Source organism: Schistocerca cancellata, chromosome 11 (assembly GCF_023864275.1).
Source record: "Schistocerca cancellata isolate TAMUIC-IGC-003103 chromosome 11, iqSchCanc2.1, whole genome shotgun sequence".
Lineage (NCBI taxonomy): Eukaryota > Metazoa > Arthropoda > Insecta > Orthoptera > Acrididae > Schistocerca > Schistocerca cancellata.
The window spans coordinates 45,447,792-45,453,791 of record NC_064636.1 but is presented as its reverse complement, the minus strand read 5'-3'; the positions used below and the strand labels follow the sequence as shown (position 1 = coordinate 45,453,791).

Below are 6,000 nucleotides of genomic sequence, written 5' to 3'. Positions count from 1 at the left end.
GCGACTGTTTGGTTGAGAACGAACGGACGCTTGCCTCCCGCGACGATATGAGCCGATGTCTCCGCAGAGCACGGTGGTGGGGGAAGCGGCGAGCTGTATGGCCGACTGGCGCCTCCGCTGGGGAGTGGTGGGGGCAGCGGCCGGCCAATAGCAGATGAGCGACGCGGGGCCCGCTCTCGTTGCAGGCGTTGACTGGGGCAGCGCGGAAGCTGGGAGACGCGCGCGAGATGGCGCAATTCCGTCGCCCTGGCGTGGGTGGGGGCAGAGGGGAGGGTGTAGGGGATGGAGGCAGGCGTTCGAGACGTCACTGCCGTCAAAAGCCCAGGCAGTGCGGGAAAACCGGCCCAGTTTCGCTGCCGATGACTCTTCCAATCTCGCGAGTTTCTTCGGCAAATTGAACACGACGCTTCGACAATGTGACCACGCGTTTGGCGCGGAAAATTTGTTATTATTTTTTTTTATTTTTTCCTTTGCTCTTTATTAAATCTTCATTTTTGTTCTTATCATAATAGCCTCCCTGCTTCGTCGATTAGCTGTTTTTCGTTTTGCGGACTGCATAGCAATTCAATTTTTTAATTTTTTTTGTCAGTGCATATTTTCTCCAGTGCTTATTTTGCGCGCAGCTCAAGTGTAACTGTGTACAGAGATGTGTTTTGCTGGATGCCGTGTTCGATCCCTTCACTAGACTGTCTCTGAAACTGAACATCTGGTCAAACTATTGCGACCCCAGTTTTACCTCCAGGGCAAATAAAGTGTGATGCGAAGACAACAGTGGTGCTTCGAGAATCATTACAGGGTGATCTTCAAGACGCAGCGTAACACCTAGCGGGTGAAGGAACATTGCTCAGTGTGTAAATAGTCTGACATATTCGTGTGTTCCTCAGAGCTACGAGCATCAGCTGTGTGGTTAATAATTCCTTGGACATTTTTTTCCATTACAACCTGTTGAGCGAATCTTTCCCCGTAGTTCAGCAAAACGCAAGGACTTCAGAATACTCTAGTGAAACGGATCTTTCTGGGTTACGTGCGTGATTTGCTTCCACGGAGGACATCTGTGCCGATTACTAGAGAAGGTGCTGTGTTTCTAGACGGCTGTGACTTACCTAGATATCTATATTTTGCTCTAAACTGTTGACACAAGTGCTACGCTACAGTAACAGAATTTTTGTGAGGGGACAATGAGGACCTGCCAACTAATTGTTCGAAAAAAGTGTCTTTTTTAGATTTCCAGTTTTGCGTAGGTTTTCGACGTTTATTCTCTTCGCCAAGGAGACAGTCAAAGTAAAAAACAATTGTAGTGTATTGTCACGGTGAAGTGTTAACACTTGACAGTTACCACAAGTAAAAAGTTTGAATATTTCGTTACCGAACATAGACGCCGATAGTTGATGTTGGTCTGTGAAAATCAACAACGATCTACATCCGTCGTCTACTGCTCGAACAGTAGTTGATTTTGATGTCTACCTCCTGTTAAGAGCAAGATATTTCAGCTCGGTCACGGAGGACAATACTTTTGCGGTGATACCATTGTTGGAGGGAGGTGACGTGTTTTTAAGAAGCCACTAAAAGACAAAGAACACAGATTTGGCAACTGCAGACAGAAGACAATTTGAAGGTAAGTAAGAGAAAATATTATGTATTTTGTATTTATTTTTTTTTAACTTTTGTTTTGAGTCGTCAGTTTTCTGGCTAGTGTGGTGTGACCCGCCAGAAATTCCTCTCTTGTGCCAACCTCTTCATCCCACAGTAGCGTTGGTACCCTACGTCTTCAGTTATGTTTTGGATGTATTCCAGTCTCTCTCTTCTCCGCCAGATTTTACCTTCGGCATCTCCCTCTACTACCATGGAAGTTATTCCCTGATGTCTTACCATATTTTATCTTATCACAATGTCGCTTCTTCTTGTCCATGTCTTGTAACCGTCCTTTTCTTCGGCGATTTTGCGGAGAACCTCCTAATTTCTTGTAAGTCCGCCTAATTCTCGACGTCTTTCTGTAGCAGCGCGTGTCAAACTCTGCATGTTCTCTTCCACTCCAGTTTCTGGTTTTCCCACAATCCTCGACTAACTACCATACAGTTGTCCTCCAAATGTGCTATATTATAAGAAGTATCTTCCTCGGATTAAGGCTCGATGTTGACTGTGCTAGTCCGCTTTATGTGTCCTCCTTGCTTCGTATGCAGTGTGTTACTTTGCTGCTAAAGTAGTGGAATCCCTCAATTCGTCTACTTCAACGTTTCCAATTTTGATGTTATGCGTATCGCTAATCGCCTTTCTGCCACTCCTCGATAGTTTGGTCCTTCTTCACTTTACTCTCATTCCATATTCTATACTCATTAGACACGTAATTGCATTCAAACGTCGGGTAATCCTCTTCCAGTTTCAGTGATGATACTAATGATATCGTTTCACCCTGAATATTAATTCCGCCCTTGAACATTTCTTTTGTTTCTGTCATTGCTTTTTCAGTGTATAGACACAATAGTAGGGGACAAAGACTACATCTGTCTCTTACACCCTTCCTTCTTGATCTTACACACTTAATGTTCCCTCTTGCTTGTTGTATGCATTGTGTATTGTCTTGCTTTCCGTACACCTTTCTCCTACTTTCCTCAAAATTACGATCATGTTAACACCGGTTTACTCTGTCTAACGCTTTTTCTAGCTTTACAAATCCTATGAACGAGTCTTGATTTCCCTGTGAAGTCCTGCTTCCGATATCAGTCGCAAATTCAGAACTGCATGTCTGGTGCCCTTAATTTTCCGAAAGCCAAACTGATCGTCATATAACCTATCCTCAGTTTTCTTTTCCTGTCCTCTGAATATAATTTTTGTCAGAAACATGGACGCATGAGTCGTTAAGCTGACTGTGCGATAGTTCTGTGTTTTTGTGGTTTTTGATACTTACTCTTTCGCTTGATCAGTAACATCTACATCTACATCTACATCTATACTCCGCGAGCCACCTTACGGTGTGTGGCGGAGGGTACTTATTGTACCACTATCTGATCCCCCCTTCCCTGTTCCATTCACGAATTGTGCGTGGGAAGAACGACTGCTTGTAAGTCTCCGTTAGAATGCTAGACATATCAGTGTTCTGCATCTACGTATTTAATGCGCTTTTGACTGTAAAGTGCGTGAAGGAGGGAAGTTCGTACCAATTTTTTTTTTATAGCTTTAGTCCTATTCCAGACAAATGTCAGCATATACATCTACGTACTTAATGCGCTTTTGAGTGTAAAGTACGTGGAGGAGGGAACTTCGCAACAATTTTTTTTATGATCAGTTCTATTCCTGATAAATGATAGCATGTACATCTCTAAGCACGCAATAGTCTATCTTTTTGTAATGGCTTCTTCCCGGCGATGGAAGCACACTGTTGTGGCAAAGTTTCTTTTCCTCCGGCACGAAATCGGCTACGGTTCTGCCCGCCGAAGAAATTCGTGAGACAGACAGATCGACACATTGTATTCCACCCGTGACGCTTTTTCGGCTATTCGCCATTCTGTTGTTCACATTATTCTTACATTTACATCTATGTGATTACTCTGCTATTCACAATAAAGTGCCTGGCAGAGGGTTCAGTGAACCACCTTCAAACTGTCTCTCTACCGTTCCACTCTCGAAAGGCACGCGGAAAAACGAGCACTTAAAATTTTCTTTGCTAGCCCTGATTTCTCTTATTTTATCGTGATTATCATTTCTCCCTATGTAGGTGGGTTCAAACAGAATGTTTTCACAATCGGAGGAGAAAATTGGTGATTGAAATTTCATGAGAAGATCCCGTCGCAACGAAAAACGCCTTTGTTTTAATGATTGCCACTCCAATTCACGCATCGTGTCTGTGACACTATCTCCCCTATTTCGCGATAATACAAAACGAACTGCCCTTCTTTGTACTTTTTCGATGTCATCCGTCAGTCCCACCTGATGCGGATCCCACACCGCACAGCAGTACTCCAGAATAGGGCGGACAAGCGTGGTGTAAGCAGTCTCTTTAGTAGACCCGTTGCACCTTCTAAGTGTTCTGCCAATGAATCGCAGTCTTTCGTTTGCTCTACCCACAACATTATATATGTGATCGTTCGAATTTACGTTATTTGTAATTGTAATACCTAAGTATTTAGTTGAATTTACAGCCTTCAGATGTGTGTGACTTATCGCGTAATCGAAATTTAGCTGATTTCTTTTAGTACTCATGCGAATAACTTCACACTTTTCTTTATTCAGGGTCAATTGCCACTTTTCGCACTATACAGATATCTTACCTAAATCATTTTGCAAGTCGTTTTGCTCATCTGATGACTTTACAAGACGGTAAATGACAGCATCATCTGCAAACAATCTAAGACGGCTACTCAGATTGTCTCCTATGTCGTTAATACAGATCAGGAACCATAGAGGGCCTGTAACACTTCCTTGGGGAACGCCGGATATTACTTCTGTTTTACTCTTTCACTTTCCGACTATTACTACGAACTGTGACCTTTCTGACACGAAATCACGAATCCAGTCGCACAACTGAGGCGATACTCCGCAGGCATGGAGTTTGGTTTGAAGACGCTTGTGAGGAACGGTGTCGAAAGCCTTCTGGAAGTCTAGAAATATGGAATTAATTTGACATCCCCTGTCGATAGCACTTGTTACTTCATGAGTATAAAGAGCTAGTTGTGTTTCACAAGAACGATATTTTCCGAATCCGTGCTCACTGTGTGTCAATAAATCGTTTTCTTCGAGGTACTTCATAATGTTCGAATACAGTATATGTTGCAAAACCCTACTGGAAATCGACGTTAATGATATAGGCCTGTAATTCAGCGGATTACTCCTACTTCCCTTTTTGGGTATTGGTGTGACTTGAGCAATTTTCCAGTCTTTTGGTACGGATCTTTCTGTGAGCGAGTGGTTGTATATAATTGCTACATACATCTACATCTACGTTTATACTCCGCAAGCCACCCAACGATGTGTGGCGGAGGACATTTTACGTGCCACTGTCATTACCTCCCTTTCCTGTTCCAGTCGCGTATGGTTCGCGGGAAGAACGACTGTCTGAAAGCCTCCGTGCGCGCTCGAATCTCTCTAATTTTACACTCGTGATCTCCTCGGGAGGTATAAGTAGGGGGAAGCAATATATTCGATACCTCATCCAGAAACGCACCCTCTCGAAACCTGGACAGCAAGCTACACCGCGATGCAGAGCGGCTTTCCACGCCCGGGTTCCCGGGTTCGATTCCCGGCGGGGTCAGGGATTTTCTCTGCCTTGTGATGGCTGGGTGTTGTGTGCTGTCCTTAGGTTAGTTAGGTTTAAGTAGTTCTAAGTTCTAGGGGACTGATGACCATAGATGTTAAGTCCCATAGTGCTCAGAGCCATTTGAACCATTTTGATGCAGAGCGCCTCTCTTGCAGAGTCTGCCACTTGAGTTTGCTAAATATCTCCGTAACGCTGTCACGGTTACCAAATAACCCTGTGACGAAACGCGCCGCTCTTATTTGCATCTTCTCTATCTCCTCTGTCAAGCCGACCTGGTACGGATCCCACACTGATGAGCAATACTCGAGTATAGGTCGAACGAGTGTTTTGTAAGCCACCTCCTTTGTTGATCGACTATATTTTCTAAGGACTCTCCCAATGAATCTCAACCTGGCACCCGCCTTACCAATAATCAATTTTATATGATCATTCCACTTCAAATCGTCCCGTACGCATACTCCCAGATATTTTACAGAAATAACCGCTACCAGTATTTGTTCCGCTATCATATAATCATACAATAAAGGATCCTTCTTTCTATGTATTCGCAATACATTACATTTGTCTATGTTAAGGGTCAGTTGCCACTCCCTGCACCAAGTGCCTATCCGCTGCAGATCTTCCTGCATTTTGCTACAATTTTCTAATGCTGCAACTTCTCTGTATACTACAGCATCATCCGCGAAAAGCCGCATGGAATTTCCGACAATATCTACTACGTCACTTATATATATTGTGGAAAGCAATGG

At 43.8% G+C, this 6,000-nt stretch overlaps 1 protein-coding gene across 1 annotated transcript in view; it reads left to right on the top strand.

Annotated features, from left to right (window-relative positions):
* The first annotated feature begins 320 nt into the window (after positions 1-320).
* The window catches only part of LOC126108165 (uncharacterized), a 150,414-nt gene continuing 144,734 nt past the window's right edge, over positions 321-6,000 (top strand). Inside the window, exon 1 of the mRNA XM_049913408.1 lies at positions 321-1,615. The gene's annotated coding sequence lies outside the window, so the exon portion shown is untranslated. The remainder of the gene's footprint in view (positions 1,616-6,000) is intronic.